At 38.9% G+C, this 23,832-nt stretch overlaps 1 protein-coding gene and 1 non-coding gene across 2 annotated transcripts in view; both read right to left on the bottom strand.

Annotated features, from left to right (window-relative positions):
- The window catches only part of SPATA16 (spermatogenesis associated 16), a 247,266-nt gene that overhangs the window by 89,941 nt on the left and 133,493 nt on the right, over positions 1–23,832 (bottom strand). The window lies entirely within an intron of this gene.
- LOC111726761 lies at positions 19,874–19,976 on the bottom strand. Its single transcript, XR_002774462.1, has one exon. It is a non-coding gene; the product is annotated as a small nucleolar RNA U13 (small nucleolar RNA).

The following is a 23,832-nucleotide window of genomic DNA, read 5'->3' as shown; positions in this document are numbered from 1 at the left end:
GGCTTAAGTGATCCTCTTGCCTCAGCCTCCCAAGTAGCTGGGACCACAGGCACCTGTTACAATGCCCAGCTATTTTTTTTGGTTATAGTTGTCGTTATTGTTTGGGGGGTCCAGGCTAGATTTGAACCCATCAGCTCTGGTGTATGTGGCTAGTGCCTTAGCTGCTTGAGCTACAGGTGCCAATCCCATATAACCAAATTTCTTGTAGACTTTGTTCCTCTAGATTCTTGTTCTTTACTTTTGACTGATTGGGTTAATTCAAAAGAGTTGTCTTTAAGTTCTGATATTGTTTCTTGTGCTTGGTATAGTCTATTCTTAAAACTTTCCACTGTGTTTTGTATTTCCCCAAAGGAATTTTTTCATTTCCAGAAGTTTCATTTGATATATATATATGTATCAAGTATGTGTGTGTGTATATATATATATGTGTGTGTATATATATATGTACATATATACATACGTATGTCTCTTTTAGTAAATTTTTCATTCATTTCCTCAATTATTTTTCTGGTTTATTTGGGTTAGTTTTCCATTTCCTCTTAGATCTCACCAAGGTTCTTTATAATCTACATATGGAGTTCTTTATATGTGACTTCAGTATTTAATTCTGGTTGGGATCCATTGTTAGAGAGCTAGTGTGCTCCTTTGGGGGATGTCCTTTCATTCTGATTTTTCATACTTGTGGAGTTCTTGCATCAATTCCTCCTTATCTAGAAGGGCTGTTGCTCCTTGGTTTTGAAATTTCTCTTGTTTACATGGGGCTTTTACCCATCTTCACTCTTAAAGATCTATTTGTAGCATATGTTGGCTAAAGACTTTTGGCCTTGCTAGTAGCAGTTTGATGAGGATGTAGATTTTGAACAGACACTTTGGTTATAAATAGCCACAGTGTGGCAGTTTTCTCTATTTCTAGTTATGCAAAGGCTATAGTGGTGCTATACCATGTGTATGGGCAGGATTCCTGTCTCTTGTTGACAAGGGGAGGTGGAGGTCCTTGAACTCCTTTCTCTTTCCCCAGCCCTATGGTCTTTTAAGCAGGTGAATTATACTGAGACACCTGGTTTAATCTCTAAGTCAGCAAGTGGTATTTGTGGGTAAAGTCAGCCATGCCCTGTGTGATTGAATGAGTAGAAGTTGTAAAGGGCTGTGCAAGTTGTCCTCCCTGCCAGTAGGTGGTACCTAGAGGAGGATACCAACTGCAGTAGTGTTGGGACTGTGACTGTCTCTGTTTGATCAGAAGCACTTGGATGCTCTAGGTAGTAGGTGGGACCCTAGCATCTGGGGGGACTGTTCGTTATCCACAACAACTGAGGCGGGGGCGGGGTGGGGGGGCTGGTTTGGGTAAATCTACCCTCATACAGGCTCCACAACAGCAGGCACAGAAGCTGCCTCACTAGAAGTCCAGGGTCAGCTCATAGGCTGCTGGAGAAAGCCACAGGAAGTGGCTAAAGTGACAATAGAAAGCCAGCAAATCTTCTGGTGGGGGTGGAGCCATCTGGACTCACAGTTAGCAGGTGAGGGTGGGTTTCTTTTCTCCCTCTCCCTGGCCCTGGGTGCCTCCCTCTAGTACCTGGTTGTGAGCAGCAGCCTAACCTATCAGAGTGCACCAGAGCTGTCCAGGCTTCCCTGTCCAGTAGGCTGCTGGACTGAAAGTGGGACTTTCCTCTGGGGAGGGGCTCTTCACAAGTCCCTTCAGCTGGAATCTGCAGTGCACTCTGTCTTTAGTTCTGCCACGGCTCCCTCATCTTTCCAAGATGAGCTCACAAATCTCCCCTCTGTTCCATGAGCAGCATAGTCCAGGTGTATGGGATTCACCCTGTAGGCCTGTGTTGTGGTCCACCAAATGAAGAGCTCAAACAAGCTTGATGTCTCTTCACTTCAAGGTATGCTGGGCCTTGCTGGTGGGGCTTGGCAACTAGCACCAGGAGGGCCTATAAGCGGAGAGCTCAGTTCCCCAGGATTCTCCAGCCCCTGTGGCCACTGCAGTCTGGGCAGGCTTTGGGAAATATTTATGTGGGGAGCTGTGACAAGAAAACCAAAGGGCTGCAGGTCCCTGGGGAGGACACAGGCACACTGTGGGCAGAGGAGCCATGTGGTGCTAACTACCCTGACTCGTATCTGTGGTGTGTGGTGGGATCAGGGAGTGACCCCAAGTGGACTGGCAGACTGCTGCTCTGTCCTCAAGGAGTCCTCAGTTCACTGGTGACATCAGCTTTTGGGTTTGTGAGGGTAGAGAAGCTCTCCAGCAGCCTTGGAGCCTATAGTGCATTGGAGGTATGAAGAGGAGAAACAGAACACCCCTCCCCCCTTTACATGGGGCCCCAGTTCTTCAGGGCTGGATCTCTGCTGAGAGCTTTCGCCTTCCTGTTCTGCTCTACAGTTTCCTCCCATGGAATGTCTGGTGGGCTCTGGCACTTGTTCCTCAGAATTATACCAGCGCTACTTTTTTTTTTCATATAATACTTTTCCTTCTTTCTGAGATGATCTAGCAACCAATGTCTGTAGTCAGCCATCTTGCCCCTCCTTGCTTAGAAGTCCAATTCTTAATTCTAACATTAACTTACTCTTGCACAGACATTGCTGAACGATTTGTAAAAGGAGATATTTTCTTAAAAGACCAAATGAAAGAAATCTAAATATTTTCTATACATAATATGGCAAGCTAGATGCTTGACATTCTTTTTTTCTTCTTATATTGCCTAGGAAAGATTTTGGAATAAGAGAAACTTTTCTCAAATTCCTCCAAGAAAAGCTTCCCTTCCTTCCAGATCACATGAGCCACTTAAGATAGATTTGGTTATTTAAGAATATCTTTAAGCTATTTTTGTTCATGTTCCATTCTTGATAAAGCTTTGCCATCACCCTGAGCTTCCTATTTTAATAGATCCTTACTATTTATAACAGACCAAGAAGAAAGTTATGTGTAGTTTTAAAAATAATTTATTCCTTTTCTACAACTTTTCTTTCTACTAATAACAAGCCTTGAATGTTGAATAAAAAGTGGAAGTACCTGTGATTATCTCCTTTTTATAAAAATGGCATAAAAGCATATTATAAAAAATTTCATATTTATATCTGAGAATAATTTTTTGCCTGATAATAACAGGTGACAATAATCAATAAGGAGAAATAACAGATATGAACTTTCCAACAGAGAAAAAAATCTTAACAACAATTTATATTATTACCAGCGTTATATTTTTTAAACAATTTTTATTAATATTAAAAGCAATACAAGTTGATTTTAAACTGAGAATTCTAATGGAAATTGTTTACTGCCTGCTTTATTCCTTAGTGACTTCAACTGGCCTCCTCAATCATATGCATTGTCTGTAAAGAAAAGCAGCTTTGTGAGCATTTTTCGGATGCAAAGCATCCTCCTTTCTCTGAGAACAACTTAAAAAAATTATGTAGAAACTAATAGTGGTCAAACTTCTGAATGAAGTTCAACAAACTTTGGAATGACTGAATGACAGAACTTACACTGCATACAACAGTGTCATTTCCAAATTCAAGGAAATGAAAGGGGAACCAAGAATACAGTTGTGAGGCCAAACCCAGAGCTGGCCCTCAGACTGAGCTGGTGATGGATGGTGAGTCCAGACCAGGCCTGGGTGCTGGCTTTGGAAAACCTAACCAGGATTTCCAGCAAGTCCAAAACACAGACAAGGTGTCTAGGCTCCAGGTGCTCCAGCAAAAATAAAATTCCTTCACATTAAGGAGAAATAGTTTCTCCAGCTTGGAACTTACACACCCATTCACCGCTGGAAGCGCTCCTGGGATGCCCTGTGCGAACAAGGCCACTGCGGAGTCGCACCTGCGTGTACAGCACACCTCAGTTCTCAGCGGCCGCTGGCTCCTGCGTTAGCTCACCAGGGTAGCCACATCAAAGCAGCGCAGCCTGGCGGCTTAAACAATACAGTGTTTCTCGCAATTCTGGAGACTACAAGTCCAAGGGGGAGATGTCAGCAAGGGTATTTTTTTCTGAAAGCCTCTCTCCTTGGCTTGTAGATGGCCATCCTCTCCTCTCTCACATGGTCATCCCAAATCTCCCCTTGTCCAGTCATATTGAATTAGCGCCCACCCCAATGACCTCGTTTTAACTGAATTACTGCTTTAAATACCCTGCCTCCAAATATCATCTCATTCTGAGGCACTGGGGATTATGATTCAACACAAGAATGTTGGGGGTTACGATTCAGCCCCTAACAGTTCTTAACACATAAACAGCTTTTCTGATGGTCTCTCTGAGTATCTTGGTAGAGGGTATTTTGCTTTAAATTCTAGAACAAAAAATTTAGTGAAGGTATCTATCCCTCCAGTTTTGCTTCCAGAAAGATATTAGCAGTCTCCTAGTAAGGCCAGGATAGAAGAAAATGCTTTTGCTACCCCATTTCTTTTCCAACTGCTGGCAGTGTGAGTGATGCTGGCTCACAGTGGGGATGGAAAGAAAGACTCGTGCCCAGGAGCCTACACCAGCTTTTTTTTTTTTTTTTTTTTTTTTTAATAAGCGACAGAAGTGTGGTTTTCATGTGACAGCTTGATCTGCTGGTTGAAGGATCTGTACTCTTGGCTTGATGCTCAAGGCATTGCGTTTGAGCCTTCACACACGAAGGCACGTCTTGGAGAGTGGCCTCCCTGTCTCCCTGCTGAGAACCAATAGAGATGGGTTCTGTTCTCCATCCTGAAGCTAGATAAGGACGTGGATGAGTGAATACAGTGAGTATGTAACTTACAAATAAAAATTGAATTCTCCATGGAGACTCTTTCTGAAAGGAAGTTATTATAGTCCCAGGAAGAAATATTACAATATAGAATAGAAATGAGAATACAGATTACCCTTGCACTAGATCCTGAAACACCCTTGCTGCGTTTAATGTACTAACAATTTTTGTTTTTCTAAAGACAATCTTGAGGCTCAGGACCTGTCTCACATTGCTAATAAAGTAATTATATATATATACATATATACATGCAATATATATATATATTTAGCATTTTTTGTACATTATTGAATAACTCATTAGTGAAGCAATATAGAAAACAATTTAGCCTCTGTATCTTTTGACTATTTGGCTTTAGACACCAAAATATCAGATTTTGTGATGGTAATTTGGTAATTTAGAGTTGGACTTGGACTTGTTCTTCATAAAGAATACATGAAAATTACAAACATATTTAAGGATTTTTAAAAAACTGTATTTTGAAATAATCAGACAATAAAATATGAAATATAGATTTTAATTTATTTTTTATGAGCAGTCAAATATTTTCCTTCATTTTGAAAATAAAGGAAGAGATCAAATGAGGAATTACTGGTTGTAAAAAGTAAGCTGTACTAAAAATGGAAGTACATTTCAAATGATACTTTATAATTTGACATAAAGATCCTGCAATTGAATCATTCTTTTCCAATGTGTGAATTTTTCTGATGTCAGTAAATGTAGCAAGTGTGCAGAAAATGGGAAAAACAATCTGCCTGTTGTTACATGTACCTTGCTGTTAATTATACTTTCTCTGCTGCTACTCAAAAAATAAGTTTTAAAATTAAGCATTTACATCTGGGAGTTCTAATAACTCTGTATTGTTACTTTTACATTTATCAAGGTTTAAAGCTTATATTATAGTTACATAAGCCAAGAGTGTATGTGGGCAGCTCTACAAACAGTTACTTATAATAATTTCTCTTTGTACTTCAGCTAAGTAAAAAGAACCACTTGCTACCTTAGACATCCATTTGCCCGGGATAATGCACAATAAGAGAGACCGTGGGAGAGAGAGGAGGAGAGGTGCTCCATCAAGAGTAAAAGAAAAGCAGTAAAAAGCACAGGGAGACAGATGGCTAGCAAAAAAGAAAGAAAATTCATTTCCCTCATCTAAACGCAAGAGGGTTGATTTTTCCCAGTAAATTTTTAAGAGCACTCAAGGTGGCCAGAATAAAGCTGGCAGAAATGATAAACCTCAAACATTTTCAGGATGATAGGATTATGTAATTTTTTTTCTATTTTTTTGCTGGAGGACTTGGACAAATTGTAACTTTTTTACCTACATGTCTGGTGATAGTGGTTCAACAAGTGGAAGTCCTATCACTTCTAATTAGAAAATGTGATCAAATTATTATGGAATATTATCAAATTATTTCTTTATTGCTCTCAATAGTAGGATTGACCATAATTGCAGTAAATTGATTTTCTTAGAAGATTGGATCTGGATGGAACCTAAGGAGTTTTCCAGCCAGCTTCATGGAGATTGGGAGAGGTTAAGTGACTTTTCTAAGGATGTACAGTTTTTTCACTTTATATAATTTAGAATAAGAGTGTCAAATATTGTATTTCACTTTTTTTTGAAAGGTTACCTCCTGGGTACATGGAGGACATTTTCAAGACTCCCTTGCAGTAAATCGTGGCTGAGAGAGGGCCAAAGGAATGAAGGCCAGGGTGATATTAAATTTTTCCAGGACTGGCCCATAAAACTCTGCATGCCGTGATTTTCTATTTTCTTTTCCTGTCAGCTGCCTGAAGAAGGGGACTCCAGGATGCAGAGGAGGCGGTGCTGAGGCTGCACTGTGGGAGCAGTCCATCCCCAAGCTGCTGACCAATCAGAGACACCTGCACTGGACTCTCGTGAGTGTATTATTTTAAGTTCCTCAAGTTTGGAGGCTGCCTGTTTCAGTAGTTAGCCTACCCTGATACACTAACAACAGTGAGTGAATGTTGGACTCTCTCCATTTTCATCTACTAAGACTTTTGTATTATTAAAAGATAAAGAAAGCATGGCATTTCAAGAGATAAAAAAACAACCTTTCATTAAGCAGTGTGATAAATGCTTTTATATATGCTATTTCCTTTAATCCTCATAAAATTCATCTAGGTAGGTATTACTGGTGATTGAATAGTATGGTGGTATTATTTTATTTTCAGAGTTAACATTATTAAATTCAAGAAAGGAGTGCTGTATTTGCAAGCTATAAATGACTGAGATGGGTCTTTAGCAGCTAACAAACTCTTTGCTATTACATTAATAATGGTGCAATTTTAAATGAGAGTAAATTTTTAGGAAATGGAAAAACAAAATTTTTAGATTATTGTGAGCAATCTTCTTCAAACTTAATCTCTGTAAATATAGACTAATTTAATTTGGAAGATTTCAATTTTTTTTTGAAATTCACACAATTTTAAGAAGAGATATTTCAAAATATCTTCCTTTGAGACTTCCCTACAGACCTACTCACTGTGTCATTTACACAATAGCCAGGTTTATATTTTTATGATGATTTCATTAATGTATGATATGTCAGAATAAAATACACAATAACTCATTGTTCACCCCGCCTCAGTGATCAACATTTTTGAAGCTGAAATATTATTCTGGGTTTGTGGGAGCTTTTTATGAAACAACATTCACTATAAGTTCCACATTTTTCTAACATAAGAGTATATTTGGCAGCTTTGCTGTTACCTCTGTCAGCCCAGTGATGTGAAAGTTATAAATATTTCATGCAGTTTAAGTCAAGATATTTAAGTTTTATTTGCATTGTCTGAAAATTACTAAAGATTATATGAACAGGTTACTTGTACTAAGGTAAATAGATTTTAATGTAGTTTTTGTGAATTCACCACTTTGCAGCTCTTCCTTTTAAAACCAGTTTTAATATATATGTTTTTAAATTCTATAGTATTTAATTTACTTTAATTTGAGGACTGTAGGATTTTAGAACATACCTATGTGAACATATATGTATGTGTGTAAATGTATAGTATATATGAGGGCTGTCCAGAAAGTATCCAGCCATGTATTTCTCCATTTTTCATATTAAATGGCTGGGTACTTTCTGGACAGCACCCATATACCAGTCAGACTGGTTAGGATCAGGGCCAGAATAATTTCTGCATCAACAATTATATATGGTGCCTCCATTAAGTGTATAACTTCAACACTTAATGACTACAATTTACTTTGCATTAATTTTTACTCATTTATATTTCAGAAAAAATTTCATTTCCGTGTCCCTTCAACAGAGAGCTAAAGAGATAGAAGAATCTAAGACATTATTTTATAATTGCTAGAATTTATAACCAAGGCAACTAAGGTTTATAAGCTCTTGCAATTCATCTGAGCTTACAAAATTTGAGGTGGAAGTGAGATGAGGGCTCATGTCCCTTAGCCAATGCTTCCTCCTATCCTGTGTGGCATCTCAAAGATTTGAGATTGTAAATTTAAGATCAAGTAGACTTTCCTTTTCCTTTTTCCAGCATTTCATACCTGTCTCCAACCATAGCCAGAATTTGACTCTAATAAAGCAACGAGTTGACCACATTGAACTGTAACTGAGTCAAGATTCTCTTCCTAGAAATCCTTACAAAAATATTTATCATTCACACTAACTGGCCACAAGTGGGACTGTTTGTCCATTGGCTTCTCAATAGCTTTAGGACATGTTATCAACTGGCATGCCCATGTTAGAGACAAACATTTCCTAAAATTAAATGAAAGGCTTCTTGATAGGGGAGCTTAAGTAATGATGTGCTTAGGTTGGTGTAGGTTATTTAATGCAAAGAAAATAAAATTTCTAAGTAGAATTTAAAGTATGGTCTTATTCTAAATACCCTGAATAACTTTCTGCTTACATGTTAGAGAAACACCAGCTGATGGAAATTCAGAGTTAAAAGTGTGGGTTTCAGCAGCCTCCAGACTCTTTAGAATGCCACAGAGCTTTTATTCTTGATGATTTTAAATAAATCACCAAAGAGTATCATAGGAGTAAATAGCTACATTACCTGTAATTATTTCATAAGTACAGCTGGGTCTCAGCCTCTGTGTTCAGTGATTAAAGTCAACACAGCTTGGGATGCTATTTTGTCGTTGTGTATTTCATCTTTGTGTTTCATTTAGTCATGTGAAGGTAGGTATTCCTATTCTTAACCGTATGCTAGTTTTTGACTGTTTCTTGACTGGTGGTTTTAGATTGGGGAATGCCTTGTCAATGCACACAGCTAATTAATGGCAGGGTTGGAACATGGACCTGCTGACCTGGTTCTTTAACTTTTATTTCTTTTTCTACCTGGTGTTTATTTTATCTCTTGGGCACATGTGAGAAGAAAGGTCAGGGATGCCCTTGCAGGAATATATATTGGGGAAGAAATTGAAAAGATTCAAGGACATTTAATCTGTGGAAAGATTTAGGTTGCCAAGACTAACTTTCTGTCATTTGATAGTAAGATAGCAATGTGTTTTTTAACCTGCATCTGCAGGCTTCGTTCAGCTTATTGACAAAGCTGTCCAACTCGTTCATTACTTGAATGAGTGTTCACTGTGTACTGTGTAAGTGCTATGGAGAAACTATTCTGTTAGTGTGTTAAAACAAGGCCGAGAAGCAGGCGTTATTGCCCCATTTTACAGATAAGGAAAACTCAGTCTTTATAGATTCCACAACAAGGTATGGTTCACACAGCTAACTTCTGAGCAGTTACATCTTCCCTGGACCCTCTTATTCCAAGCCAGTGTGCAGTGCTGATGTGTAAATGAGGCTTTTAGCCCTGTCCAGCACTAGAACAGGATTCCAAACATATAAAGGATTCTTGCAAAGAGCTCTAGAGGGCAGAAGTCAGATCCTTAGCAGAAAGGAGAACATTCTGTCAGAGTCTTCTACAGGGGGATTGCTCATCCTGAAGGCCGGTGGTTCCGTGACCTTGGTGGTGTGCAGGCTGGAGGGACAGTCTGTGGGATCCAGCAGAGGTGACGACTGTGTCACACAGATTTTTTTCTGAAGTTTGTCTTTGATGTTCTAACTTTCCCTTCCCATCATTTACTTTCTTCTTTGAGTTTCAGCTTTGCCTGGCAACCAGACATTTCTTCTTTTTCATATTTTTCTGTCATTTGTCTGCAATGAATCACTTCCAGGCTGCGGCCTCTCCCACAGTCAAGGATGATTTTATGGAGCGGTGGCCTTCTGTGCATGACTTCCCATCTTATCCTAACATCAAGATATCTCAGAGAGGGATAATTGCACCTGTGAGGAATGCCATGGATTTGTCAAGAAAAATGTATAATTGTGTGTGTGTGTGTTCCTTTGTGCTCTGTGACAGTAGGAACAACTCACAACTTCAGGTGATATGAAATGGAATGAAACAAAGAGCTAACTTCAAGAGCCCTGCCATGAGACTTCCAAATTATCTGTGCTTATATCTCTGATTTACATCATATTTATTACAGCAGGCCAACCTCCGCCTGGAGAAGGATAATGAAAGGGAGCTCTGTGCAGCTTGTTGTGCTTACTAAGATGGCTTCTATCCCTTTGGGTTTGAGCTTGAAATGGTCCTATGGTTTCTGGAGGATTTTGTTCCTCAGAGATCACTTGCTCCTGGTTTAGGCTGTACTATATATAATAGCACCTATGTTCTTGGATAAAAATAAGTTAGCTTACAAGTTACTTTATAATTCTGAGAAAAACTAAACCATGCCACGTGTTAAAGGTTGACATTTGAAATGCCAAGTTCTCATTATTTGGAAGAGGCAAAATTATCATGAAAAAGAAAATGACTCAACCCAGGTACAGATAGAGTAGGCAGTCTTCAAAAATCAGTGAGGAGCAGTCTTCAAAAATCAGTGAGGAAAATATAATCAAATAGATTCAAAACAAGAGGAGAATTTATTTTTAATTGGTGTGCAGTACTGCCCAAATAGTGGCTGCATAGAAATAAAATTTGCCTTGAGCTTTGCAGATTATCTTAACACCGAGGTGAACACAGCTTAGAAAATTTCATGATTTCATGGAATAGTTATTTCATATTTCCAACTGCTAAAAAAAAGTGGCCTCTATTTCTCTGCAAGCTTGTAAATCAATAACCCATAAAAATTTATGAGAAATATAAAAGATAACCATAAACCCCTCTAAATTTGTTTTTGCTCATAATAATTTTTGATTTTCAGATGCAAACAAAAACAAAGAAGGAACCAATATATTTGTAAATTTAACTGGATGGCAAAGTCTCTGAAAATACAGTGACCTCCTGGTAACCTAGCAGAATCGTGTTCCAGAAATAAATAGCTAGATCTCAATTTCTTCAAGTAAAAAAGGGCCTGAATTATTCTAAATCTCAAAACCATATCATTCTCCAATGAGAGAAAATAAAATGAAATTTAGAAGTTACTATTTTCCTCCCTTAAGAACTGTCACAAACCCATGATGCTTTTTAGGAGGCAAAGAAAGAAAAGGAAGAGCTGACTTTATTTGAACAGGAACGGGGAGGGGGCCCTCCAGCACCTCCTGATAATACTATAAAACCAAACCAGCAACAGTTTTTTTTTTTTTTTTTAAATGGGCATTTATAAAGAAGACACAAAATAAATACTGCTTGGGAGCAATTGAGGATTAATTTTCTTGCTTGATATGATGCCTACATTTTCTAGTTTGTTTGCTTATTTATTTATAATTAAAAAATCTTTTTTTTTAAGAGATGAAGTCTTGCTCTGTTGTCCAGTTGGAGTGCAGTGGCTGTTCACAGGCTTAATCACAGCCCACTGCAGCCTCTAGGTCCTCCTGGGCTCAGCCTATTCTCCTGCCTCAGTCTCCTGAGTAGCAGGGATGACAGGCATTGGCCACTGTGCCGGCTCTGATATCTGAATTTTCTAGCAAGCCTGAATTCTGAATGTTTGCAGAGGGCTGATGAGCAGGTGAAGTATGCTACTCCCTGCAGGGCACATTCTGAGGCACCACAGGGACTCCTTCCCCCAAATTCTCCTATGATCTGCATGTCTGAGATTGCTATGGCAGCAGACTGGGAAGCTGATTATTTTACAGTGAAAGTTAGGGCTTCAAGGTCCAAAAAAAAAAAAAACAAAAAAAAACCCCCCACAACTCCCCCCCTCCAATAAAAAACTCTAGAGAGGGGGTGGTTCTCCTACTGATATTCACACTGTGGTGAAGTAATTGAAGATTAGACTCATTTTTGAAAGAAAGCTTTGGCTCCTGGCATGTCCTTGCGGGATGAGGAGGGTGGTAGTGTGAGGAGAGAGGGATGGGGCAGATAGAAAGCAGCCTTACCTACGTGGCAGTCTGGCTAATCAGTGCCGCTTATGGATGGTGGGACTGAAACAAACAAATACATTATAGATGTGATGCCACAGCTTCCTCCTTTATCCCTCCTCCCTTCTCACCTTCCTGTCTCCCTCCCTTCCTGATGCCTGGAAACTCACAGAACGTCAGTAGAAGAACTATACAAAACTATGCAACCAGCACATAATGTCACGTTCACTTCTCCTTCACAGGGACACTCAACCTTGGATCAAATACATGCTTCAATTACATCTTTCATTTAAAAGTGAACTTCTCCTGGCATACTACCTCAAATAGCATCAAAGCAAAGTGAAACACAGGCAGCATTTAACAACGCTGGTAACCATGGAAACATATCATTAAAGAATATATAAACAGGAATGAATAATTAGATGATGAGAAATTCATTTCTACATTTATCTTTTTTTCAAGACCCAGGAGATGAAGCTCTCTTTTCTTCCTTGCCTCAATTTAGACACTTCCTCTTTAGCCTGTCTTCTAATTGAAAAACATGGGGATTCATAAAATAGGAATTTTAATATTGCCTAGTTTAATAGACAAATCTTTTTGTAGGCAAATGACTAAAAACATACTACAATGCCTGTTGTTGCTTTAAATTCTTATATATATATTAAATATTCTTTTATATATTAAATATATATTTATATATAATATATAAGAATTTATATATATTTATATATACATTAAATATTCTTTTATATATTAAATATATATAAAAGAATTTAAAGCAACAACAGGCATTGTAGTATTTTATATAGTAATATATATATACATATATATAGAGAGAGAGAGAGAGAGAGAAAGTGTTGTTTGGGATTCATTGAGGGTACAAAGAATTAGGTTACACTGATTGCATTTGTTAGATAAAGTCCCTCTTATACTGTGTCCCACCCTCAAGGGATGTGCTGTACACTGTGACCCCCAGATCTCTCTGTCCTCCCCTCTCCCACCTCCCTCAGCAATGCCCATTGTTGTCTGGATGTAACACTGAGTTCAGGGAAGGATACTGAAGCAACCAGACAGTTTGCTGTGAGTGTGGGCAGGAAAAATCTGGCTTACCTTGTGGTAAGAAGGCATAGCCATTATTAACCTTTAAAGATGGGAATTACAAGTTTTCTAAGTGGGGAGATGGAGGGAGGGGAGATCTGAGTCCGGGTGACTCTGTCAGTTGCACTGTCAGGTAGGAAGCTCACCTATGCAGACCATCTCCTACCTTTGCATATAAGGCAATCCCAGATAAACTCTGTGGTAGGCTATGTTGGTCATTAACTTAAAAAATTGGAAATGACCTTTCAGACATCTACTACAGAGATTGTGTATCGGAATCGTCTGGTTGGGGGACATAAAAATATCGTTTTCAGGACCCTACTCAACTCAGGGAAACTAGGATTTGAAATGTTTCCTCCAGTGACTGTCAGGCAATCAGACACTAGACCAGTGTTTAAGAACCACTGACTGAGGCCCACTTCCACCTAACACAGAAGCGAAACGAAGGCCTAGAGCACTTGCGGTAGACTGAGTTGTTGGTCTCAAATGCTCCCCTCCCTGCAGCAGTATCATAGTCATGTCTTCGGTGGCTTTGCAGCAGGCGGGAGCATCTACCCTTTGTTCCTGGGCTAGACCATTGGTTTTCTTTTGCTAGTGGGGTATTAGGCAGCCTGGTATGATCAGGGGCTTATATCTTTGGCTTTCTCTCTTGGGACTCATGCCATCAGAAGAACAAAGTTCAGGTAATCATCGGCCAAAGGACGGTAAAAGCCATGTAGAGAACACTTTGACCTCTGCCACTTGAAGCTAAACCCAGCCAAGTCCAGGAAGACCTTAGCTGGTCAAATCTGAGCCAACCTACTTATTGTTGTAAACTACAGAGTTTTAGAGCAGCTTGTTACACAGTATCATTGCAGCAGTAGCTGACTAAGACAGAAATAAGAGGACTTATCCAAAATTGAGTTCTAAGTTACATTTCCAGAAACTTGGGCCTGAACTTTTTTCTGCTGCTCCACACTGCTTGTTTTCCTTTGCTTCCTTTCTTTCACAGAATTGAGCACAGATATCCCTTGCCTTTCTTTATAAGGCCCTACTGCTTGGCCTGCACTTCTCAGCTTTCCTCGTCACAGCTCACCTTTTTCTCCATTTTGTTTGTTTAGGGATCTGGTTTTACTTTTCAAAGGAGATTAAGAAATCTCAATTAAATTAATTTTCACAATTGTATTCAGAGGTTACCTTTTACAAGGTAAACACTTTCAGATAAAAAAATGTTTTGCATGTGACCCAGGGCTGGCTGTAAATTCAGTGCCAAAGAGTGGCTATTGATAGGAGAAATATTTTTGGATCTGTGGTTTTAGCGCTTATCAAATTGTATCTAATCTAAATACTATGGGGCCTGGGTACTTTCAGACACTCCTTGTCTGAATATTGTGTAGATTCTCTGTGACAAGGCCAAATAATAAGTGAACAAATAAACAGACCATACATACAGGCCATTAAGAGAAAGGTTCATATGGTGCCTCTAACTGATACCTTCCTGTAGAAGAATTTTTCACATGGAAGCAAGTCTTTTGAGAAAACATATTTCTCTTCTCCAGAAAGTATGAGTGTTTTGCTAAAGATAAAAAATATATATATATGTTTTTGGTTCTTTGACCTTACTTTGCTTATAATTTTATATTAAAGATTTTAGTTTTTATTTGAGGTTTGAGATATTATGAATTTTTACTATGTAAATGCCTAAACGTTGGGATAATATACAAGAGAAGAACGTTTGTTTTCATTATTAGTGTAAGGGGTTGCCCTAAGCTCTGTGTTAACTCACCCCACATTGTTCTTTGGTCAGTGCACAAGAACCTGCCCCTTACTGCTGCCTTAGTTGCCATGTTTAAAGAAGCTAAGAGCTAAGACCTTGGTGCTTGCATGGAGACACCATTGGCACAGAAACCAATGAGTCAAAAGACTCTATTAGAAATCTGGAATCTTCCCTAAAAATTCTGATGGATCTCAAACTCAAGTGAAGTGCAAAAATTGTCCACAATTGTGAACTTAAAATACACATACACATACACAGAAAAATGTTCATTGAATTCATAATCACTACTTTTAAATCATAAGATGACTGTGCCAGAGTATACTAATGTCAGACATTTTGGTTCAAGCCAGAGTATACTAATGTCAGACATTATTGGTTCAAGCTCCAAGTTAAACCAATATTTAGTCTGGCTGATTGATTTAACAAATATTTGTTGAGCTACTTTTTTTGGTTCACTTTGATGGCACCAGGGAAGTAAAACAGATTAACAAGTAGTGGTGTGTAATTTAAGGACCTTACAGTCCAATATCTTTCCCTGGTAAATATTTCGTGCTGGAATATATGTTACTTGAAGACAGGGATAAGTCTGTTTTGTTCACTGTTGTGCCTCTAACACATACCACAGACTTTATATGCAGTCACTAAATAAAATACAGTAGAAGCCCTACAAATTGACCACTTAAGGGATTGTTACAAACTGGTCAACATGTATAGGTGGTCAACATAAAGACCTAGGCCTACTGTACTGATATGTATATGTTGTGCATGTCTTGTCTACGACAATTAGGTCAACTTAAGGAGGGGTCAATGTCAGTTTAAGGAGCTCAACTGTGGAGGTGCTACTGTAATTGTCGAATGAGTATGAAGGAGAAATACAATTTGAGAGTAAAGAACAGAGTCCACTAACATAGAAGAGTCTGGACACACTGGATTGGAAAGGTTTTGAACTTAAATGACTATAGGTTGTTTATGGAGGCAGTGTATCACAGTAACAATTTTTGTGCCATTTTTTGCTTTGAGTGTTGGAAGTAATGAATTTCTCCTGCTAAAGCCCAACACCACAGAGAAGAGGGGGCATTGAGACAGTGAGGATCATGTGAACAAAAGGAGTGCAGGGGTCTTCACCTGTGATCTGTGAACTCTGCAAGTCCATGAGAAGCTTTTTGAGGCCCACAGATCATGCCTCACTTCTCTGAGACAAAAGAGAAGTGCCCCTTTTCTTATATTATGGGGCAAAACCTTTTGTCTCAGTTCAGCTGGGTCTTGGTTGTTCACCCTGAGAATGGGACTAATAATACTAAAGAAATGCTGCTTCTTGGTAAGCTATTTCTAGAAACCACAGGGCCATGGATACCTTTGATCTGGAGAGCAGTTCCATGCCAGACACAACCTGCATCTGATGGGAGTCTCGGTGCTCTCTGCACAGATGGAGGCCTGTGAAACTGGTGCCACTGCAGCCTGTGCTGCCTTGCCACTGAATGCACCACATGCCAGCCTTCCTGCACTGGCCTACGTCAGAGTTGGCAGCACTTCCAACAGTCCCAAAGAGGCCTTTCTGCTGCTGTGAAAGTCCTTAACTTCCTCCAGCCAAGAGCTTGAATCACTGCCTTTTTAAGAGATCTTTGTCAAGATGCAAGAGCAAGCCATGAGATTCTTTCCTTTTAGAGACGTTTTCTTGATAGTCCAGAGAGGAGGCTTAGAGATGATTTAGTCTGGTTAATTCTTTACAATATTTTAAGAGAAAAGAAAACTTCTTCTTAAAATAATTTGATAGTGAGAACTTCCAAGACCAGCTTGGTAAAGGCTGATATCTTGGTCATGTGAATGAAGCGATTCTTTTGATTGATATTCACTAGAGGTGCTGCCAAGATACTGTGTGGTTTCTTTTTGGCCAAGCAGCACTGTTCACAGAGGTGGTTGGAGTCAAATACTGTTCTGGATTTTCAGATACTAGTGGGGAATCTGCAACGTCTGGAGAATTTCTTGGGACAAAAATTTACAGGCACTCTCTTCTGCCTGTCACTTTTTTTTTCCCCAAATAGCCTCAAAATTATAACAGATTGCTGACATAGATAGCCTTGATGGTATAAGACCTAAGGGAGATGACCTCAAAGACTAGAGGACAAAGGAAATGATGTAGTATAAATTCACATCGAAAGTTTTGGTATTTCTAGATGCACATTGAGATATTGTGAGCTACAGGAGCTCTAACTACATTTACTATTACAGACTTTGTGAATCCGGGTTTTCTCTCTCATTGCCATTGAAATGAAACTTTGTATTTGATGCAATGTCAAATATTTGAATTTATTATTCAAGAAAAACTACAACAACCTTCTCACAAGAGTGAGAAAACCAAATTCTACATGAATGTTGCTTTGGGATTCTGACCATGTACGTGTATAAGAGATTAATTTCCAATACAATGAGAGAAATAGTAAGCACATTTTTGTGTTTATGTGTATTGTTTTTGGTGAATGCTTGTATATTGAATTAAATTTCCTGAGGGAGGGCGGTGCCTGTGGCTAAAAGAAGTAGGGTGCCGGCCCCATATGCTGGAGGTGGTGGATTCAAAACCCAGCCCAGGCCAAAGACTGTAAAAAAAAAAAAAAAAATTCCTGAGGGATCTGTAACTGAAAAAAGAAGGAAAGGAGGGAGGAAGGAAAGAAGGAAGGAAGGAAGGAAGGAAGGAAGGGATGGACGATTAAGGCAAGGAAGGAAATGATCAGACAACTTGCCCTGTTTAGTACGGGTCCTCTGCACTTGTTTTAAGGAAGTTCTGCAAAAAATTAGCTGTTACTACCTTTTCTCAGCCTACTTGGCTGATTAGTAGACCAGGGTTGGGCTGTTACTCACATTATAGGAAGTGAAGCCCCCTTCAAGAAAACCTGTGTGGCTTAGCACATGGGTGGAAGTCCATGTGGGAGAAGAGGACATGGGAGTGAAGGAAGAAGGAGGCTTGTTTGTTTGCTCCTTGCCTTATTAAAGCCAGCCCTGGGCTAAGACACAGGTGATTTGGGAGATGGAGTATAGTTTACTATTACATGAAGATCTTGTTATAACTTTACCTTAGGACCGATAAGCAAATACCATAGGGTAGCTGCTTCAAGAAGAGGTAATTCTCAGCCTGACTTGGTATTTTCTATTTTGCTAATTAGTTCAGAATGTGATGATGTCTTAGAGGTGTTCTCATAGAGAATGGCTGATAACAGAAGAGTGGGCATCAGGTGGCAGAGGCATTGGGTACACGAACAGTCCTGACAAATTATTTTCAGCCCTCACTAGCTCTGAAGAGGTGATTCTATTGCAGAATAACATGTGCAAACACTTATTCAGAGTGATATATCCCAGTGTGGGCTATCATGTAATGTAGAGCTTTATGCCTTTTTATCCCTTGTTAGGTTGTTGATATGAAAAATGTTTTAAATACAATTGAAAGGTATTCTCAAGTTCACCAAACCAGAAATCTGGGTTTTTGCATCTATGAGTTAAGTCGACAATCTCTGAACCTAGTTGTAGACTGGTTCTTAAAGTTTTTACATTCTAAGATTTTCCATTTTTTGTTTAAGACCTCCAAAAACAATAACCAACTGGAATAATAAGCATTTTATGTGCTAAAAAGGGACGATACACTGTATAGTAACGTTTTACAAAGGTGGTGAAAATAGAGCCTGTCTATTCAACCTTAATGAATGTTTACAAATGTGCATACAGATACAACCTTTGGTCCTGTGATATTCTGGTACATTCTTAAAGTTATTAGTTTAATTGTTAAGGTGGATTAAGTAGTGGGGCATCCATGGATTTAAAGATGGGATGGACTAAGCAATTCCCAGACAGATTCAAAACCTTCCTTCTGTTCTGAAATACATTTGAATCAAGACCAGGGAGAAGCTGGTTTGCAGAAGGAAGTTCACGGCTGGTGAGAGCACAGTGTGATGTGCTGATGTTGGGGCTGGATAGAGGGCTTTAGTTAATGGAATTTTTCTGCAGTATGCAATTTCTAATTCTGTTGCTTCTTTTTTACTTTGAATTTGTGACATCATTTTTGTGTGTGCATAAAATTTTGGATGAGATTTTTAGTGCTAAACCAAGTTCAAGAATAGACCAGGGAGGGGAGGGGAGGGGGGAGGATGGTTGGAGGGAGGGTGATTGGTGGGATCACATCTATGGTTTATCTTATGGGGGTACATGTGAGTCTTTCTACATGTAGAACATAAATGTCTTAACACAATAACTAATAAAATGACATGAAGGCTTTGTTAACCAGTTGGATGAAAGTATTTCAAACAGTATATAGAAACAGCACACTGTACCCCATGATAGTATTAATGTACACAGCTATGATTTAACTAAAAAAAATAGACTTGCTTAAACATTTTATGCCAGTCATCCTTACTTTCTACTTAGAGATCCTTCAGAGACTAACTTGCCCTTGGTCTGATAACTAGCTGGTGTTAGAACTTATGTTAAATCAGACCTGACTTCTAGACAAGAACTCTTTCTCACTATACCAAGTTACTTCCAATTAAAGGAGAAGAAGAGCAGTGCCTGTGGCTCAGAGAGTAGGCACTGGCCCGATATACCAAGGGTGGCAGGTTCAAACCTGGCCCCGGCCAAACTACAACAAAAAAATAGCTGGGTGTTGTGGTAGGTGCCTGTAGTCCAAGCTACTTGGGAGGCTGAGGCAAGAGAATCGCTTAATCCCAAGATCTGGAGGTTGCTGTGAGCTGTGATGTCACAGCACTCTACTGAGGATGACAAAGCGAGATTCTGTCTCTTAAAAAAAAAAGGAGAAAAAGAAAATATAAATAGAGTTATGATTTTCTTATCCTTTATTAATGCAGAATAGTAAAAAAAGTGTTCTATTCAATTTCATACTGCAAACACACAAGTATTGGTAAGTGGAGATTATTTTCTTAGATTGAGTTGAATAAGGTATGGATAATAATGTTCTTTGAAAGGTAAAGGAAACAGAAAAAATTATTTTTTCACATCAAATGGGTAAGTGCTGATGTTGTAACAAGGTTTGAAGGAGGTACATCTCACACTTGGGTGTGAAAACCCAATCATCTTGCTTATGAGCCACACAAAAATTAAAAAAAAAATATTTATTTACAAAAACTTCAAGCTCTTGAAGATGGCAGATGAGAAGGATCATTCAGCTGAACTCTCTTAGAGTGACTGGGGAAAAAGAGCAAATCCTGGCATGGGGACCTTACCCAGAGTCATAGCTCAGGGAGCACAGCAAGGAGGTGGTGAGCTGGATATAGTGTATGATCCAGACGAGTGGAAATCTGATGAAGTAGGCAAGTGATTGCAACCAGCTGGGATAGCCTAGCTCTCCCCATGGAGGTCCAGGATGGGAGGAAGCCCTTCTAGAGCTTTCAGTTGTTGAGGGAAGCTGCACATTATGTCAAAAGCTTGGAAGTGTGGGCAGACTCAAATGGTATACAGCAACAAGATTTGAATGTCCATTGAAGTGGACTTGCCGTAAGATTGGTGGCTGGTGAGACAGCCAGACTGACAGACTGAGAAGGTCTTGATGGTCAGGGAGCTGCCATTTTGGGAAAGTTCATGAGAAGGTCTTAGCAGGGCCTTAAAGCATGGCCGTTTTAATGCCTCCTGCTGACATCAGAATTCCACTCTTGGGACAGGCTGAGGGATTCCTGCACCCCATGGGAACTGGAGTCAGTGGGCACTGTGAGACCTGCCACTGAAGGATTCTTGTGAGCTTTAAGATTCCAACCCAATAGGGTCTGAATGCTGAGGAAACAATCAGGTGATCACTGAAGGCAACTAAGTTTGGAATAAAGACCATAGAGGTTGCTGGCTATGCAGCAACCTCTGTCTCCTAAAAAAACCACAGCACCATCTGATGTCTTGGTGACATATTGCAACATACTGTCATCAAGAACAAGGACTTCTGTTTGAAACAAAGGAGGCAGTGAGAAGGGAAAAGGAGGATAAGAAGTGAACAAGAAGAAAGAACACATGATGACAAACCAACAGAAAAATTCAGGCAAACGAAAACAAAAGAACTCCTTCAAGGGACCATGAGGCAGCTACTGCAGAAGACTCCACTTATAAAGAATGAATGGACTTGACATAAAGGGAATTTAAAATATGGATGATAAAGACAGTAGAAGGAATGGATGAGAAAATGGAAAGACAGAACCAAAGTTGGATGAAAGATAAGTAGAATATAGAAAGGATATGGTGCAGCTTAAGGAAATGAAGGACACAATCAAGGAATTTAAAGATGAAGTAGAAAGCATTGAAATAGATTAGATCATGGAGAAGGCAGCAGATCAAAGCTAGAGGATAGTTTTCCAATTAACCTTGGTAGTTAAAGAGGCAGAAAAGAAGAGAGAGAAAGCAGAACAGGTGCTTAGAGAACTACGAGACTCCAAGAAGTGTTCAAACATATGAATAATAGAGATTCATGAAGGGAAAGTAGATTGTACCAAAGGAATGAAAACTCTACTTGAGACTATCATAAATGAAAACTTCCCAAGTTTTACTAAAGACCCCAACATGCCCCGTTCAGATGAATATCAAACCCTAACTTATCTTAACTCAAACAGAGTCTATCCAAGGCACACTGTAATGACTGTAACGAACCTATCTGAAGTCAAGATGATTGAAAAGACATTCTGCAAGTAGACAAGAGTAAGCACCAATTGACCTTCAGAAGCAGAGCCATTAGGATGACAGCAGACTTTTCAACTGAAACTTTCCAAGCCAGAAGAACATGGTCATCAACTTTCAACATTCTTAAACAAAACAATTTTCAGCCCAGAATTCTGTATCCTACTAAACTAAGCTTCAACATCAATGGAGAAGTCAAATCTTTTTCTGATATGCAAAAATTGATGAAGTTTGTCACAACAAGACAAGCTGTACAGGAAATACATAGACATATTCTCAACACTGAACACCACAATGGACCACCAGCAAAGTAAACACTGAGAAGCTAAAGGTCAAAACTTAGCTTCCACAATGGTGCAAAGGATAAAACTACACAATGGACTTTCACAAAATAAGATGAATAGAATACCACCACACTTATCAATTCTCTCAATAAATGTCAATGGACTGAATTCACCATTGATAGGCACATACTGGCTGATTAAATAAAAAAAGTACAAGCCATCCATATGCTGTCTCCAGGAGACACACTTAGCCTTGAAGGACAAATAAAGACTCAGGGTTAAGGGATGGAAAACATTATTTAAAGCAAATAGAAATCAGAAGAAAGGGGGGAGGTTTGCAATCTTATTTTCAGATATGAGCAGATTTAAAGCAACTAAAATTAAGAAAAATAAAGATGGACACTTTGTACTGGTCAAAGGAACAATAGAACAAGAGGACATTTCAAATTTAAATATTGATGTACCCATCTTAAATGCTTCTGGATTTATGAAACAGACCTTGATGGGTCTAAGCAATATGATATCCCATAACACCATAATAGTTGGGGACTTTAACATAGCTCTGACAGAACTGGAAAGATACTCTAAATAGAAACTAAATAGGCTCGGCGACTGTGGCTCAAGTGGCTAAGGCGCCAGCCACATACACCTAAGGTGGTGGGTTTGAATCCAGCCTGGGCCCGTCAAACAACAATGATGGCTGCAACCAAAAAATAGCCAGGCATTGTGGCAGGTGCCTGTGGTCTCAGCTACTTGGGAGGCTGAGGCAGGAGACTCGCTTGAGCCCAGTTGTTGGAGGTTGCTGTCAGCTGTGATGCCATGGCACTCTACCCAGGGGGACAGCTTGAGGCTCTTGTCTCAAAAAAAAAAAAAGAAAGAAACTAAACAAAGATACAAAAGACTTTATGTGACCCTAGAACAAATGAGATTAATAGACATATACAGAACATATCATCTCAAAGCTAAGGAATATACATTTTTTTTTGTCAGCCCATGGTACATACTCCAAAATTGACCACATCCTAGGGTACAAATCAAACCTTAGCAAAATTAAAAGAATAGAAATTATTTTTAGAATTACTACAAGGCCATAACAGTGAAGCTCAACTCCAACAAAATGTTCATCCCCACACAAAGACTCAGAAATTAAACAACATTATGCTGAATGAAAGTTGGATTTAGTAAAAGGTGAAAGATTTATGCGATCTGAAGAGAAATCAGAGTTGATAGTTGGATTTCGGAAAAGATAAAAGAGGAAATCAACCATAACAAAAATGAAGACACAAGTTACCAAAACCCATGGAATGCCAAAAAAAAAAAAAAAAAAAAAAAAAAACAAAAAAAAAAAAAAAACAGAAAGAGAGCACATCAATAAATAAACTCATAAACCATTTTTATGGAATTGGAAGAAGAACAATCTAATCCCAAACCCAGCAGAAAAAAAGATTAAATCAGAGGTCAAAATTAAATCAGAGATAAATGAAATTAAAAACTAAAGAATCATTCAGAAAAGTAATGAAACAAAAAATTGTTTTTTTGAAAAATTAATAAAATCAATCAACCTTTGGCCAGATTAAAAAGAAACAGAAAAGCAAAATCTCTAGTAACTTCAACCAGAAACAATAAAGGGGAAATAAAAACAGATACCACACAGATACAAGAGATCATCTCTGAGTACTACAAGAAACTCTATGCCCAGAATTTGACAATGTGGAGGAAATGGATCAATACCTGTAATCACACCCTCTCCCTAGACTTAATCAAGAAGAAATAGATCTCTTGAACAGACCAATTTCAAGAACTGAGATGAAAGAAACAATAAAAAACTCCCAACAACAACAACAACAACAACAACAACAAGGCCTGATCCAGATGACTTCACACCTGAATTCTATCAAACCTTCAAGGAAGAGATTATATCCAGACTGCAGAAATTATTCCAAAAAATTGAGAAGGACAAGAGAGCGATTATACCCAGACTGCAGAAATTATTGAGAAGAAAGGACAGATTCTCAAAA

This window comes from Otolemur garnettii, unplaced genomic scaffold, assembly GCF_000181295.1.
Source record: "Otolemur garnettii isolate 467f Iridium unplaced genomic scaffold, OtoGar3 scaffold00078, whole genome shotgun sequence".
Classification (NCBI taxonomy): Eukaryota; Metazoa; Chordata; class Mammalia; order Primates; family Galagidae; genus Otolemur; species Otolemur garnettii.
This window is presented reverse-complemented; position numbering and strand designations above follow the sequence as displayed.